The sequence below is a fragment of the Polypterus senegalus genome, chromosome 1 (genome assembly GCF_016835505.1).
Source record: "Polypterus senegalus isolate Bchr_013 chromosome 1, ASM1683550v1, whole genome shotgun sequence".
Taxonomy (NCBI): Eukaryota; Metazoa; Chordata; class Cladistia; order Polypteriformes; family Polypteridae; genus Polypterus; species Polypterus senegalus.
Genome location: NC_053154.1, coordinates 319,555,254 through 319,573,125, shown reverse-complemented (window position 1 = coordinate 319,573,125; position 17,872 = coordinate 319,555,254). Strand labels below are relative to the sequence as shown.

Genomic DNA, 17,872 nt, shown 5'->3' with positions numbered 1-17,872 from the left:
AGGACAGAAACCTACTGAACTGGGCAGAAATGCTTCAGTGCACCCCACTGTTGAAGAATAACATAAATAAAGGGAACTGATAAAGACAGGCACGCTCCCCTCAGTAGGCTGACTTTGTCATGTTAGCTGCACATCTCGAGAGAACAGCGCCAACTTGGTGTCAATCCCAAATCTGAACATGCCCAAGAAAGTGCAAAATGATGTCAATAGTGGCAGAAACAGTAAGGAGGGATGATCATAGGGAGAACACAGACTGTAACAAAATCCCCACATGGACAGGCATCCTCGTCCCAGGCTATCAGGTGGGGTCGTCTCCTGCACCAGCTGTGCCACCTTCCTCATCTCTGCCTGCTCCTTTCTCTCAGCTCTGATGCTTTTAGAAAGGTCCCCTAATTTATTAAAAATCAAAAACTGAAATCTCTCATTTCATATTAGTATTCAGACCCTTTGCCATGGCACTCCAGATTGTAGTCGAAGGGAATCCTGTTTGGTTTAATTGTCATTGAGACGTTTCTAGAACTTGAGTGGAGTCCACTTGTGGCCACAAAAATCAATCGAACGTCATTTAGAATGGCACATGTGTACCTGTGTATAGAAGGTCCAGCAATTCACACTACAAGTCGGGACAAAAACCAAGCCTCCATAATCAAATTGTGGTGAGGCATAGATCTGACCAAGGAGATAAAACCATCTCTGAAGCTGTGAGCATTCCCAGGAGCACAGTAGCTTCAATTATTGTGAAATGGAAGAATTTTGGAACCACCAGGAAATTGGCTAGCTGGGGATAATGAGCAACCAGGCAAGAAGGGCCTTGGTCAGGGAGGCGACTAAGAACCCAATGGCCAGTCTTACAGAGAGTCAGAAGTCCTTTGCTGAGGTAGGAAAACCTATTGGAAGGACAAGCAGTCCAGCAGCATGGCATCAATCAGGCGTTTATGGTAGAGTCTCTGAGTGTCCTTGAGCGGCCCTGGCTTAAAACTCTTAGAACATCTGTGGAGAGACCTGAAGATGGCAGTTAACAGACTCTCCCCATCCAATCAAACGGAGCCAGCAAAGAATGGGATCAACTGCTTAAATCTAGGTTTGCCAAGCTTGTATAGACTTACCAAGAAGACTTGAAGCTGGAATTGCAGCCAAAGGGGCTTCTACCAAGTTCTGAATTAGTGAGTTTGAATGAGATTGTTCAGTTTTGGATTTTTAACAAATTTGCAGATGATTCTGAGTCCATGTTTTCTCTTGTCATTATGGGTTACTTAATGTAAATTGATAAGAGAAAATGGACAATGGTATCCATTGGAAATTAAAGCTGCAGCACAATAAAACGTGCATGAGCCAGAATGCCTTCTGAATCCACTGTATGTTAATAAACGTAACCCATGTGTTTTTGTACGGTGGGCTGTTTTTGAAGATTTGTAACAAGTGCCCCTTGAAGAATAAATGTACTGAATCTTAACAAAATGGGACAGACAGACAGACCTGACTACGACAGTAGGTGCTCCACGTTTTATAGATCTACACCAAAGCAATCAATGAAGGAAATGGCAAAAAAAAGGCAAGTTGAAAGCAACAAGACATTCAAGGAAGCGGAATCCTAACAGGGAGAAACATGAAGACCCCTCTCAGAAACTGGTCAAGCTGGCATTCTGCTGTCATAGAGTTTAAATGTTCTCTGAGTGTCTTTGTTACTTTCTCTCTGGTTACTCCATTTTTTTCCCCCCTCTCTCCTATCCCAGGGTGTTTTGTCGTCTGTTTGGCCCGTTACCAGACAGCAGCGGCCGAGAGAAGGATCTGTGCAGTTTTTCTGTGGTTTGCAAAGGAATGTTAGGCCATGATCTCCGAGATGGGGGAGAGGGAGGGGGAGACAAAAATCTGCTTCTGTCAGTATCTGCACAAAAGAGCCTTTGCGACTACAAAGTTCAATCTGAAGCATCACGTGGAAGGGGGAGATGGACATCAGATGGATTCTGTTTCCTGACCTCAACACGGAGGGAGAGAATGGCAAAGGGAAGAGTGCTGAAGCAGACACACTCTCATCTCGACTGCCATCCTTTGCTTGCCATTGGACCTCAGCAGGGCTTTTCATGACCTGATTTTTGTGGACTTTACTTCTCAGCTACTGGTTTCTTGGCCACGCCTTCTGGGTGGGGCATCCATGTAGGCGGGGTTACTACAGTAAAAGGTTAGCCTGCAAGTTAACAAGCCGCTGTCAGTGAAATGGGTGCCCTCAACTGCAAACAAAGGCCATTGAGTCCAGAGTTAGAAAATCATTTACTTTATTTATCAAAATTTATATCCATCTATCCATTATCCAACCCGCTAAATCCTAACTACAGGGTCACGGGGGTCTGCTGGAGCCAATCCCAGCCAACACAGAGCACAGGGCAGGAAACAAACCCTGGGCAGGGCACCAGCCCACCGCAGGGCACACACACACACACACCAAGCACACACCTGGGACATTTTAGGATCACCAATGCACCTAACTTGCATATCTTATGGACTGTGTGAGGAAACCCACACAGACACAGGGAGAACATGCAAACTCCACGCAGGGAGTACCCGGGAAGCAAACCCAGGTCTCCTAAATACAAGGCAGCAGCACTACCCACTGCGCCACCGTGCTGCCAATAAATATACAAAGAAGAAACAAAGTAGAAAATGTTCACATGGCAGAACCTTCAGGAGCATTCAGGGGCAGAGTTAAGTGATTTGAATGTTCTACTTTTTTAGTTACTTCCACGAGTCAGTTCTCACGTTATGTAACAGTGAGTCGTACTAAAAACATCACGGTGATAACAGAATGCAGTTATATGAGGTGGCAGACATTGAATCCACACTTTTTAATAGCAATGGCCGGGTGTAGGAATGACAAGACAAATTTGGGACACTAACCGGGCCATCCTGTTTGATACAAATGAAAAATAAACAAAAATAACGCCCCCTTAGTGTGAAATGGCCAAGGGTTTTAGGGTCCACAAAGAGAAAGTAAAACTCTCTTGGGCCTCTTTAATGGGAGCTCCATCTAGCGGTTCATCCGTCTAGCAAATGATGCCTTTTATGGACAGGGTACCAGATGGGATGGGGTCTTGTGGCCTTACCGGGTGGTTTCTCGGCACTGTGAGGAGAAAAGGAGAAGACAATGATAGTGATAGTGCCCCCTTTTGCCCCAGCAGGTTATTATATACCTCGAATGGGCCCTAAGGATATACATGCGTGACATAGAGTTTTAAAGAGTCGTTTTAGGCCCTGAATACAATGACGACAACATTTATGTTAGGTAGAATGCCTAGTGGGGCCCTGCATAAAGAATGGGACCAAAACATCTTCCGAGAGCAACTTCTCCCAACCATCCAAGAACAGTTTGGTGACCAGCATGATGGAGCACCGGGCCATAAGGCAAAAGTGACAACTAAACAAAACATCGAAATTTGGAGTCCATGGCCAGGAAACTCCCCATTAAGAACTTGTGGCCAATCCCCAAGAGGCTGGTGTGCAAACAAAAACCTTCAAATTCTGACAAACTCCAAGCATTGATTATGCAGGAATCGGCAGCTGCCATCAGTCAGGATTGGGCCCAGAAGTTGATTGACAGCCTGCCAGGACGAATTGCAGAGGTCTTGAAAACGAAATAAGAGCTAACACTGCAGAGATTGACTATGAGCATGAACTTCATGTCATTGTCAATAAAAGCCTTTGAAACTTATGAAATGCTTGTAATTCTACTCCATTATACCATAGAAAGTTCTGACACAAAGATCTAAAAACACTGAGGCAGCAGACTTTGTGAAAACCAACACTTGGGTCATTCTCAGAACTTTTGGCCACGACTGTAGACTGTCGGCGCACACACATACACGATGCAGATACCAACTTCAGCTGGCCACACTATTTTTCTTCTTTAAGTGTCAAGAATAAACTACTGTAGTTAAGACTCGATGAGAAGTTAAGGAGATAGTTTAGAGCACTGGCAACAAACAGACCTGCACAACTTTGCTGGTAGCCCTCTACGTAATAAGAGAACAACCAAATGTCTCTGAAATAACCTGAAACTGACAAAGTAATTGGCCCTCATCGTTGTTTATTCCATATTCAATCAAAATCAAATTTTGCTTTAGAGTTTTGATTTAAGAGAATATTTCAAATAATAACACAAATGAAAATAACGTGGACAAAATGATGGGACCCTTCACCTAATTATTTTGTTGCACAAAGTTTGCAATCGCTGCACACAAGTGATTCCTGGAGGTCTCCGTGAGACTTCTGCTCCTGTCCACAGGCCGTTTGGCCCAAACGTCCTCAGCAACTGCTCCAGCTGTTTCAGGTTTGACGGGGGTCTTCTCCAGAGTTCATGTCTCAGTTCTTTCCATAGGTGATCAATGGGATTCAAATCAGTGTTCATAGGAGGCCACTTCAGAATAACCCAATGTTTGGTTCTTTACCCTGTTGGAGGATCCATGAGCTGCGACTAAGACAGAGCTTCCTGACCCTGGGCAGGATGTTTCACTCCAGAATGTCTTGATGGTCTTGAAATTTCATCATTCTCTGCACAGACTCAATGCACCTCGTGCCAGATGCAGCAAAGCAGCCCCAAAACATTACCGAGACCCCTCCATGTTTCACAGTAGGTCTGGTGTTCTTTTCTTTGAAAGTTTCATATTTTCGTCTATAGACACAGAGCTGATGTAACTTGCCAAAAAGCTCCAGTTGTGTCTCATCTCTCCAAAGGACGTTCTCCCAGGAGCATTGTGGCTTTATGCATTTTAGAAAATTCCAGTCTGGCTTCTTTATGTTTTTCTTTCAAAAGCGGAGTCCTCCTGGGTCTTTGTCCACTGAGCCCACTGTCACTTAAAAAGCAGCGCTTGGTGTGCTCAGACACTGATGGACCTCGACCTTGGAGTTCAGCTGGTATCTCTTTGGAAGCAGTCCTTGGCTTTTTGTCTGCCATTTTCTCTATCCTTTCCATTCTGAGGTTGATTTTTCTTCTTGCCGTTGCATCCAGAGAGGTCCCATGGGCCTTAAACTTCTTCATAATATTTATAATGCTGTCACAGGAACATCAGGCTGCTTGGAGATGATGGTCTTCTAGCTTTTGCCTTTCACATGCCTGTCATTCTGATCTCCTCAGACGACTCTCTTCTTAGCACTCCCTGGTCTGTGTTCAGTGTGGGACACACCGTGACACCAAAACGCAGAGTGACGTCTTTTCACCTGTTAAAGAGCCCGAATGACCGATTGCACGATTGAAGACATGTGGAATACGAATTCAAGAAAACAGCCAGTTTGAAAAAAATGAATTATTTGTGATGTTTTCTAGGGGGTCCCAACAAATGTGTCCAGACCATTTTCGAATATCTTTACAGAATAAGCAACACTTGATGTCTTGTCACACTTGCTTGGCTTTACTCGATGACACGTCAAAGCCATGCAGGAACACAGGGGACACCTGCTTTTCATTTTGTCACTTTTCAGGAGGCAGATGGCACTTTTTCAATGAGCCGTAAGGGGATTCACACATTTGTCCAAATCTGTAGGCAGCGTTAATTAAATCAACTTCACCCTAATGCCATACCCTGATGTCAGCATTGCATCGTCTTGAATGATCACATTCTGCAAAATTTTCCTCCGTGATGAAGTAGCAGCGTTTGAGTATTCAATAAATGATGATATGTTGCTCTATTAAACTCTACATCAGGGGTCTCCAACGTTTTTTCCCCTGAGAGCTACTTTTACAAAATGAAAATGGCCTACTCGTGTTTTCTAACATTTATTCTCATCGTTTATTTCAACCCAAACAAACCGAATAAACTTTTTTTGCCTGAACATTTACAAAATGTTGGTGTCCACAAGTCACATTTTGCATTCAAACATCACAAAAAATATTTAGTTCACCTGGAAGTGCATTTTGTATGTCTGCATGCGTTTTCTGGTGTATCTCACACTAATGAATTAAAACATGAATGCTGTCAAAACAAAGCCTCTTTGCCTCTCCTCCCGAGCTTCGACTCTCTCTGCTTCCGGCTCAAGCCCCCGAATGGAGGGAGGTGGCCCCTTTTATCCACACCCGGATAGGCTCCAGGAGCTTCCAGATAAGCCTCCGCCGACACTTCCCAGTGTGGCCGAAGTGCCAGCTGTGCACCCTGAAGCACTCCAGGTGTCCCTGGTCCTCTTCCCCCCAGCACTTCCAGGTGTGGCAGAAGTGCTGAGGGCCAGGGCTCCTCAAGCATTGGGGTGACCCCTGGCGGTGACCACGGGCCCCAAAGCCACCAGGGTAGTCGCCCCCTCCTCCGGTCCTCCTGGGTATTCCGGCTGGGTAGCAGTCCCAGCCACTCGCCACAACAGATATGACTTCTTCATTTGTCATTTGGTTCCATGTCACTGTGTCCCTTTATTCACAGGTCCAGTTGCATGTGTGATGTGTTGTTTAGTTCGTCAGATGACTGGCACTGAGGTGTATGGTGGAGTGGAGCCACTGAGGTTCACTCTTATGGAGTCATTTAAATGTTCGTCTGTCAGCCTTGTTCTGAACTTTGATTTCATGACATTCATGTCAGACTCACAGACGTATGGAGATCCAAACAAAGCAGACATTTTCAGAGCTGCTTGCTGAAGATTCTTCTAGTTATCTGGCTCTACTAAGCTCCAGAAATGCTGTTGAGACTTTAACTGCACTTTATTTTGAAGGTTTACTAATATATAATATATAAAATCCAATGTCCACATGTCTGTCCGCTTTTCACACTGCTTAACGGATTTAGATCAGGTTTTTTTAGATAATTTGCTTGAACATTCCGGTTGATTTTGTGACTTTTCTCATTTCGCTTGCGGTAATCGATTTATTTGCGCGAATCCGAGATCCACGCCACGGGCCGAAGGGCGTATGCCTTAACTCCGCTTAGCTAGTGAACGAGAGAACAATTGAATTCAACTTTGTTTGATATTTAAAAATAAAGTGTTACTGAGGTCTTGATGAGTTTGAGTTCAGATATTCTCTTAAGTGTGTGCCACATTGAAAAGATAGCTGGCAATTCAGATTGTGGATCGTGATTCTGTGTTAAAAGGATCGTGATATGATTTTTTTAGAAAGATTGCCCACCCCTAATTTGACTAATCAAGTTTTCAAATTTATGTAGGATTCATTAACCCTTTGGCGAGCTACTTGGAAAGGGGTTGTGAGCTACCGGTAGCTCGCGAGACGACGTGCTGGTGACCCCTGTACTATACTATACTGCAATTACAAACCGCGTCCCTGATTTGTTAAGTTCAACAGCATTTCTTGCTGCTCTGAAGTCTTAAGCAGTGTGAAAAATAGCTTGGGGTTCACTTCTGCTAATGCAAACATCCACTAAAGAAAGCGATCTTTTGAAGGAAGGTGCCACATCCTCTGATGTCGGGGTCTTATTGGAAAACATTGCGTCTCCGGTTTGCCGGCAGTTGCTCACATTTAGGGCAGTCTGCTGCCTGCCTTTGGTCGGTGTGTCCACCTTCGCCTCTAGGGGTTCATTCTCCATTTTGAGACACCCCTTCCAATTCATCTCACTCTTATCCAGCCTGGTCTTATTCCACTTGGGAATTTCTCCATTAATAAAAATATAAAGCCTGGCTTACACTTAACTGTGCAAAGCGTGTGTGCATTAAGCGGCCAAAATAGATCTTTACTGGCTGCAGCCCGTTAAATTGGCGTGTTGATTTTCTCCTAGTTCATTGGTGTCCAAACTATGGCCCGTGATCCAGCTGCAGCCCGTGGTCCATTTTTAATTGTCACACAGGAAATTCTAAAAGTATAATGAAATATGGCCCACACCGAAACTTGTTCTTAACTGTATTGTACTTCTTAGGTTTAGCATACGGCGGAGCTACTGTCTTGATCAAGGCCGCGTCTTCACAAACAAGTGCAACCAAAGAACAATTTTGCTATGGGTGACTAAAAATGGCAGAACCAAAGAAACGCACAATAGCAAGTGAGTGCAGAAAATTTCAGACACGGTGGGTAAATGAATAGACACTACGAAACCAAACATCCAACCTACACGTCCCACACTGGGGACGAGCGAAAACACAAAGTTAAGCAAATGGCAGCTAGTCTGCCAGCTCAACAACAGGATTTTTTCCGTGCTAACAAAACACAAGAAAATGCCACATTAGCCAGTTACGAGGTAGCGCAACTCACTACCCCACACAGGAAACCCATCTCAGATGGTGACTTCATAAAACAGCACCTCACTAAAGTAGCAGGAATAATGTGCCCGGAGAAAATGCAGGAATTCAACAATGTTCGCTTGTCCAGAAACGCAGTTGTGCGGCGAATTGAAGATTTGTCAGCTAGCTAACTTAAAACATCAAGCGTCAGATAAAGCTTGTTCTTTTGATTTTTATTCAATTGCATGTGATGAAAGCACAAATGTCACAGACACCACACGGCTGTTGATTTTTTGGCGGTGTTTTGACGATAACTTTTACATTACGGAGGAGCTACTTGATCTTCGGAGTATAAAGGGAACAACAACGGGCAAGGACTTTTTTGAAGCAGGGACGTGCGGTCAGGGGTCAGCAGGTGAGGCTCTCATGAAAAATGAAAAAAAAAAAACTAACAATGATAACATAAAATAAATTTGTCCACTGGTCTGTGGTATAAATTTGTTTTCTGTGTGATTCCAATAATTTTCATCACTTATATAGTCAAAATCGCTAAATTTGTGCATTTCCTGTTCAGATACAGGGGAGAAAAGTGAAGTGCGGCAGCGACGAGCCTCACCTCCCCTCGGACTGCACTCTCCCAAACACACGGGGTTGATGTACACAATTGGCACGTGTCTGTTGCCGTCGACCTAAGGTTTGCAGACACGTTTCTATACACCGCGACTTTCCACAGTCTGGCTAATATCTTTATGAATATGTGTGACATATTTAGTCTTGCTGATCGGACATAAAACCGCAGTGAAAAGGCACAAGGTGAGTGAGGCAGACAGCAATGTGCCTCCCTGAAGGGGGCGCATGTGAGCCCAACAGGTGCTCGTTGCTGCTGTTCTTCTACGCAGAGGCACCAATAAGTTAACGATATCAGAGAGTCAAGTGCACTGCAGTGGGCCGCTTATTTTTATTTTTTGTTCCAACTGACTGCCAAAATGGAAGATTTTATAGGATGGTCCAGATCTTATTATTATGCAATTTTCATTATGCTATAACTTATTAAGTTTATTACATAGAAAATCACCCGAAAAATTCCAGACCATCAAGAAGTGTGCGAACTGATGACATGAAGAATCGTCTTCACGCCAAACTGAAATCGTCCCCGCATAAAGCAAAGTCATCCAGACGATCTGGATCTGCATAATTAGATCCGGACCACCCTGTATATCTAAGCTTAAAAATTTCCGAAAACCGGACTTTCAGTAAAATCAGAAAGGGATAAATAACGGAAGACCAATGCCAGAGCTGAAAGGTCTGAAAGAGACAACTAAATTTTGATCTTAAATAAAATATTCTTTTGTTTATCTTGTTATCCTATTGTTGAACAGTCTGTATTAAATTTCATCAAAGCACCAGAATTAAAAGCTTTTAGAAACAACTAAATATTTCACTTAAGGTCTAAATTGAAATCCGTTTTTATACACCACTCTAAACTTTCATTTGTATTTGTATTGAATGAGTATGACTTGTGGAATTGCAACGGTGAATTTAGAACACATTTAGGTCCTCTGATGAGACGCCACGCAAAAAGAAACATCAAGATGTTCGGCTCAACATACATATGTGAGCAAATCTGAACAAAAGCAGATTGAGAACCAAAATGACTGGCAGCCATCTCTGTGATGTCCTTTGCATTTCAACCACCCAACTTACCTTTTTGTAATACAATAAACGGAAACCCATTAAAGAAGAGCTGCGATGCTATTTTTTCTTTAAGCATATTCAATTATGAAGCATAATTTACCGATATTTGATTGATTTTGCTAGCTTACTACACAGGAGGTGAGGCAGTATACCGCACCTCTAGTGGGAGGCCCAACCCTTTGTATATTTTTCTGTATGTGGACCTCAGTGTAAAAAGTTTGGACACCCCTGTCCTAGTCAATAAGTGACAGGGTTTGGTCAGTGTCATCACGGCAGAGGATGTGGGACTCTGCTGATGGAAGAAGAGTTATGTCTGCTGTTACTGACTTGAACAGGAGGAAAAGGAGAAGGTGGAGCATCTGAGCCTTTGACCAAAAGCAGTGAAGGGCGATTGTGTAATGTTCTTCTAAGTGGGGGATCCACATGATGAGCAGATGCGTTTCAAAGGTTTTGTTGATCTGTGGTATCAGATTCAGCCCTTCGTCCATCATTCTGGCACCCACGTAACCAGCCTCTCCTTGAAATTCACCATCTTGGATGCCCCAGTGCCAGTCAAAGAGCACTTGGATCCCTAGGCAAGATGGTGAATGTTATCTCTTATTGACTACAGCGGGTAGACTTTGATGATCTGCAGCCCCATCAGTGTTCAGAGAGCGTGTACCCAATGGCTCCCCTTTGTGTTTTTGCCTTGGACTTTAAGAAGTGCGTGCACCTTGGTATATAGTGCATACACACATTTACATTCATAAAGGGTGACTACAGAGTAAAAGTGCCCACTCAGCATCATCAGAGCTTGATGACTGAAGGAGTAGGGGATCCCTTGCAGGGTGTCAAAGTCTATAGCGGGTGGATTTAGATAACCTGCAGTCCCCCTCGGTGTTCGGAGAGCATGTGCCCCTTCATAGCACAAGCGCTGCCCCTTTGTGTATTTGCCGTGGACTTTAAGAAGTGGTGTAAGGAGTGTGCACACATTTACTTTCATAAATGGCGACTAGCAGATAACAACTCCCACACAGTATCATCAGAGCTCACAAATCGAGGAGGTGTGCAGTGTGCACTCCCCTAAACATTCAGAAATGGCACCCTTAAATGGTGGCTTTCAAGGCAGTCGCCTACATCACCTAATAGGTTGACCAGCTCTGCATGGCACCACGTCCACATTGTCAAGTAGTTAGATAAGTCTTCCCATGAATGACGTCATTTCCATCATGTGGCCATGTTACAACAGTACTTTTCTATCTATCTATCTATCTATCTATCTATCTATCTATCTATCTATCTATCTATCTATCTATCTATCTATCTATCTATCTATCTCTCTCTCTCTGTATTATATAGTGTCTTGTATATCTATCTATCCAACTATGTATCTGTTATACAGTGCTTTTATCTATGCTAATTCGGCCAGTTTGTTTTGTACATCTTGCTAGTACTGGGTTGGAACCCCTTTAGGCTACAGAACTGCTGTAATTCTTTGTGGCATTGATTTAAAAAGGTGCTGGAAACATTCCTCAGGGTTTTTGGTCCATAATGACATGATAGCATCACACGGGTACTGCAGATTTCTCAGCTGCACATCCATGATGCGAATCTCCTCTTCCACCACATCCCAAAGATGCTCTACTGGATTGAGACCTCTGGTGACTATGAAGGCCATTTGAGTCCAGTGAGCTCATCATCATGTTCAGGAAACCAGTTTGAGATGATGCTGGAAGTAGCCATCAGAAGATGAGTACACTGTGGTCACAAAGGGACGGACATGGTCAGCAACAATACTCAGGTAGACTGTGGGGTTTAAATGATGCTCAATTGGCACTAAGGGGTCAAAAGTGTGCCAAGAAAATATCTCCCACACCATTACACCACCAATACCAGCCTGAACTGATGATACAAGGCAGGATGGATCCATGCACTCATGTTGTTGTCTCCAAATTCTGACCCTGCCATCAGAATGTAGCGGCAGAAATCAAGACTCATCACTCCAAATAATGTTTTTCTAATCTTCTATTGTCCAATTTCGGTGAGCTGTGTGAATTGTAGCCTCAGTTGTCTGTTCTTAGCTGACAGGAGTGGCACCCGCTGTGGTCTCCTGCTGCTGTAGCCCACCTACCTCAAGGTTAGACGTGTTGTGAGTTCAGAGATGCTCTTCTGCACACCTCAGTTGTAACAAGAGCTTATTTGAGTTCCTGTTGCCTTTCTATCAGTTGAAACCAGTCTGGCCATTCTCCTCTGACCTCTGGCATCAACAAGGCATTCTGCCCAGAGAACTGCCACTCACTGATATTTTCCCTTTGTTCGGCCCATTCTCTGTAAACCCTAGAGATGGTTGTGTGTGAAAATCCCAGTACATCAGCAGTTTCTGAAATCCTCAGACCAGCCCGTATGGCCACATTCAGTCACTTCAGTCCCCTTTCTTCTCTATTCTATCTACATGCTGAAATGCATTGAGTTTCTGCCATGTGATTGGCTGATTAGATATGTGTGTTAACAAGAAGTTGAACAGGTGTACCTTATAAAGTGGCCAGTGAGTGTATTTATCTATCTGTTATACAACGCCTTACACATATATACCTAACTAGCCAATCCGTGGCGTAGCATACGCCGCATAATCAGGCCGCTTTTTAAATGATTTTTAAGCACAGAGGAAAAAATAAACATTTGAAAAATCTGTAATTTAATAAACCACCAAGAAAAGTAACATTGCAACAATGCACGCTACGAACCAACATACAATTGTCCGTGACTGAAAACCGGAGGAGCGCCGTCGCGCTTTCTCCTTCCAAAGCGAAGGACGGGGTTGAATGGCGCTCGTTCAGTACGCACTGCCCGCTTATGTGCCCGCCCCCAACTCCCTACCTGAGTCGCTTTCGTCTGTGTACAGTCCACACGCACCTGTGAGTCACGTTGACTGTTAATTTTCCAAACACCGCCTCAGTCGGTTTCCACGTTGATTTTTCATTGTTCTTTGCGGTTCCGGCTGCTTTTTTTTATATATATAATCTACCAAGTCACCCGACCATGGGGGGCTTTACAAAGGGCAGGGACGTAATCAGTGCAAGCGTATGACCCGCACGTACTGGGAATTTCTCGTTCGTGGGGAACAATTGGAAGCCACGGTCTCCATCACGAATGGGGTTCAACGGCCTACCCGCACCAGGTAGACACACGTTGATCCATTCAGTGTAGCGCGCGTGCAGTACCAGACATACAAGTGCATCACAGACCTGTTAATGCTCAATCTCACGTGGCTGAAAGCCACTTGTCCCTCTAAGAATTTGGACGCCGACCGCTGTTTGGTCGTGTAACTATTTAGCAGACAGGAGTCTCGTTCGTTTTCGGAAATAACCAGCCAAATCGCTCCACCAACTAAGAACTGCCATGCACCACCACCCACAGAATCGAGAAAGAGCTATCAATCTGTCAATCCTGTCCGTGTCCGGGCCGGGTGAGGTTTCCTGTGTTGAGTCAAATGAAGCGAAAGGCTCCACACCTGGTGGTGCCCTTCCGTCAATTCCTTTAAGTTTCAGCTTTGTAACCATACTCCCCACTGAACCCAAAGACTTTGGTTACCCGGTTGGCTGCCCGGCAGGTCATGGGAATGACGCTGCCAGATCGCCTGTTGCGGGGCCTGCATTGGTGAAGCAGGTGAGACGGTAATGAAACAGAGGCACAGGGCTTATTGGTTTTTAAAGACTGCTTCCTTCATTGGGTTTTAACCAATGCACGGAACGAACCAACACACAATCGTCCATGCGGCTCAGGGTGGAACGGGAGGAGAGGAGAAGGACATCCACTCCGCTCCCTCCGTCATGCTAGTCTGCTGATTTCTCGTTCAGTATACACTGCCTGCTCATGTGCCCACCTCCAACTCGTCACTCGAGTCGTTGTCGTCTTTGTACAGTCCAGATGCACCTGTGACTCACGTAGACTTTTCATTGCTCTGTGCGGTTTTGGCTGCCTTTCTATATATAATCCACCAAGACACCCAACCACGGTGGGAGGGGGGTGTGTACAAAGTGCAGGAGCATTTAAGAAGACGCATGTTTGTCGCGGATGCGAATTGCTGTATGTAGCGTGTAAAACAGTTTGCTATAGTGCACGCAGTCGTGTGTCGTAACCGAAAACTCATTTTTAAAAGACTGCTCACTTCATTGTGTTTTAACCTCAGTTGTAAAGGAACGTTTTAAGGATCCCATGGGATACCCCTCGCAAACAGTTTTACACGCCGCATATTGCGATTCTCCTCCGTGAGAAACATGCCTCTATTAACAGTCAACGTGGATCGGAGCTGCATGTGACCTCTACGACAAACGAATATAAATGACGCAGGTTTTTCTGTGTCATCGCGTCCGAGTTGGTGGGCGTGGCTCTGTGAGTTGTCGTCGTATCCAATGGTCTTGGAGTTGGTGGGCGTGGCTCCTTCCTGCGTGTGCCATAGGTGTCTCACTTGTCGGCGGCTTAGTGAATCCACGCCCCTTCCGGCGTGATTTCCATGGTTGTCTTGCCTTAGTGAATTGTATATATAGATTATCTGTTATACTGTGCTTTTTTTCTATGTATCTATCTATCTCATAGTGCCTGTCATGCCTATCTACCTGTCTGTTATGTAGTACCTTGTATATCTGTCTATTCAACTATCTATTGGTTAAACAGTGCGATTATCTATTTATCTATCTGTTATATAGTGTCTTTCTTATCTATCTATCTATCTATCTTATGGTGCCTTTCATATCTGTCTATTGAATATGGCCTATTGTGTTACTATATATACACATCTACACTGTATCTATCTGGCTCTATCTATTTTTTTTACCTACCGCTCTGTTATTCAGTGCCTTTTATACACGTATATCCATGTTAATGCCGTATTATTATGTACTTTACTGTTCTTCTGAACAACGTTTGAATCACTGAATGCACTATCTATATATATAATTCACTAAGGGCACGCAAGACAGTGAGCGCAAGCAAGACAGAGAGCCCCGCACGCCACCTCTAAGACCATGGGATACCCTCGACAGAGCCCTGCCCGCCACCTCTAACCCTCCTTCAGCGTCCACTGTCGCTCTCGAGGCATGTGAACTGCCTGCTCATGTGCCCGCACGCAACAACTCACCAAACACAGTCGCCTCAGTCGCTTTCGTCTGTGCTACAGTCCACATGAGAGAGACACACACACATGTACGAGAGAGAGAGAGAGAGACACACACAGGTGCGCGAGAGAGACACACACACAGGCGCGTGAGACACACACACATAGGCGTGCGAGAGAGACACACACACACAGGCGCGAGAGAGACACACACACAGGCGCGTGAGAGAGACACACACATAGGCGTGCGAGAGAGAGAGACACACACAGGAGTGCGAGAGAGAGACACACAGGCGCGCGGTTGAGACACACACACACACACAGGCGTGCGAGAGAGAGACACACACAGGCGCGCGAGAGAGAGACACACAGGCGCGTGGTTGAGACACACAGGTGCGCGCGTGCATTGTTGCAATGTTACTTTTCTTGGTTGTTTATTAAATTATGGATTTTTCAAATGTTCATTTTTCCCTGCTTAAAACTCATTAAAAAAGTGTTTTTAGTGAGCGGTCGTAAGGCTATAGCGCAAACTCTTGCAGTGTTAGTTTTCTCTGTTGTTCAAGGTTTTCTCAGTGTTATTCAATGTTTTTACATTTAGTTTACTATTATGCTGTGCATACTATGGTGTAATTAACTACATTTGTGCTTAAAAACTTATATAAAAAATATATATATATTTACATACAGTTCATAAGGTCTGGAAACGGATTAATTGTATTTACATACAATCCTGTGGCGGAATTTCACGACCAAATCGGTTTATGACCAGAGTTTTGGAATGAATTATGGTCATGAACTGAGGTTCCACTGTATATATAATCGGCCAAGTCGCCCGACCATGGGGTACACACAACGACCCCCGACCGCCCACTCTAACCCTCCTCCCGCGTCCACCCTCACTCTCAAGGTATGCCCACTGCTTGCTCATGTGACGCCCCCAACACGTCACCAAACACATCCTCACTCGCTTTGCTCTGTGCTACAGTCCACATGCAGCTATGAGCCACGTTGACTGTTCACGTTGACAATTATGCAGCATATGCTACGCCGCAGGTTGGCTAGTACTGTATAATTAATTACAAGTAATCAGTGGTTGATTGTGTAATAGTGTGGCGCGGTAGTTAGCACTGCTGTCTCGTGGCTCCGGGTTCAAATCCCACACCGGCTCATTGCCTGTGTGCAGCCTGCATGTTCTCTGCACATCCCTTTGGCTTTTCCTCCCACATCCCTAAAGGGGTGCAGATTTGGTTATTTGGTTCTTCCAAATGGACCCTGTGCCAAAATGGGTGGGCATGTTTGAGAGGGTGAGCTCTGTGATTGGCTGGTGCCCTTCCAGGGGTCGGTTCCTGCCTTGTTTCTAGCACTACAGGGATTGGCTCTGGACCACTGCAAACCTAAGCTGCTCTAAGTGACTTAAAGACTGTTGTGTTATATATTTGAATAATAATAATTTTAATTATGCTAACAATAATTACATGATGATTTATAATTATATAATTGCATGCGATTATGCCATCTTACAGTAGATAGATAGATATGAAAGGTACTATATAAGATAGATAGATAGATAGATAGATAGATAGATAGATAGATAGATAGATAGATAGATAGATAGATAGATAGATAGATAGATACTTTATATCATAGACATGATCAGTAAGTTCTCTTCAAGTACGGGTCTTGTGAATAATCTAAAGAACTGTCACCTTTACTCATTACAACTGTACCCATTCTACTTTACAACAGCTTCAGAACAACGCCTGGTGATCATAAATGACAAATTCTATTTAGACACTCACAATACATTGCATACTGTTCCAGAATGTTCTATCTCTCATTCATCTATCAAAGTGTTAATCCTACTTAATCCATTTCTATATTCATGCATGCATGTGTATAGATCGGTCCATATACAAACACACACAGTGCATACAGTACATTTACTCAGTCCAGAATTAAATGCCACTCTTGTGGTGGGCACACTCATGTAAACACCTGTGCTTGCTGATTGTGTGCCCAGTTAGAATCACAATCAACCCCGACCTCAATGTACCCAAAGTATGAGTGATAATTGAACTAGTGAAGGACAGAACTCCACATCCATATTGGAAGAACGTAAACCTTTATCCAGACTCGAGTTCTTTGAGCTATAAGGTGGTGGCACTAACCACTGCGCCACCCAGGTGCACTATTTTCTACCATTTAAACATTAGACTGCTAATCTTGTAAACGTCCACAGTTGCACATTTCCTTCCTTCTGAAAGTGAAGTGCTACTTTGATCGATGCAACCCGAGATTGACGATAAGCGCTATAGTGCCCCATCTTAGCGGGGATCGACGCTGCCAAGTCTGATATTTACTACACTGCGTGTAGGCTGTTGCACCGGGTGCCTGCCCTTCACGTTTTCTTTCATTACTTTAACATTTCCACACACTCTTGCCTTCGCTCTTATCCGAACATTCATCATCCAGGTCATAAAGTTTGGACGAATGGCAAAGACGCGGAACAGAAATACCAGTCTCGACAAACGCCAGCTCACCTCAAAGCGGGGCTGCTCCGGGGGTCCACTACAGACAGCACATCTGGCGTGACGTCCGCACTTTAACTGCTCAGCTGGCAGGTCTGAGGGCGATTGCAGCGGAAAACGGGCACCGGGGAAACAAATCGGAAGCACCGGCAGAGAAGTCAACTTCAACAAATGAGCGAGGAGTCTGCTGCTGCTCCACAAAGCTGGCGGAGTTTAAACAGATGTGGACGGAGAGGCTGGCGAACGTGGGACAACCGATGTTATAAATAAACACAATGAGAGCAGGCACGACTCCAGGAGAGCGACTGTAAATCTGTAGTTAGATTAGGAGCCGTCAAAGGAGCCAAAAGGCAAAGCAGTAGGGAGAGGGAGAGAGAGAGAGAGAGAGAGAGAGAGAGAGAGAGGGAGAGAGAGAGGGGGG

General features: G+C 44.5%; 1 protein-coding gene across 4 annotated transcripts in view; it reads right to left on the bottom strand.

The window, feature by feature from the left end:
• The window catches only part of osbpl5 (oxysterol binding protein-like 5), a 325,895-nt gene that overhangs the window by 169,254 nt on the left and 138,769 nt on the right, over positions 1-17,872 (bottom strand). Inside the window, exon 1 of one of the 4 annotated variants that reach the window (XM_039736906.1) lies at positions 17,464-17,806. The exons of the other annotated variants lie outside the window; for them this stretch is intronic. The gene's annotated coding sequence lies outside the window, so the exon portion shown is untranslated. Of the gene's footprint in view, positions 1-17,463; positions 17,807-17,872 lie in introns of those variants that run through there. 4 annotated transcript variants of the gene reach the window in all.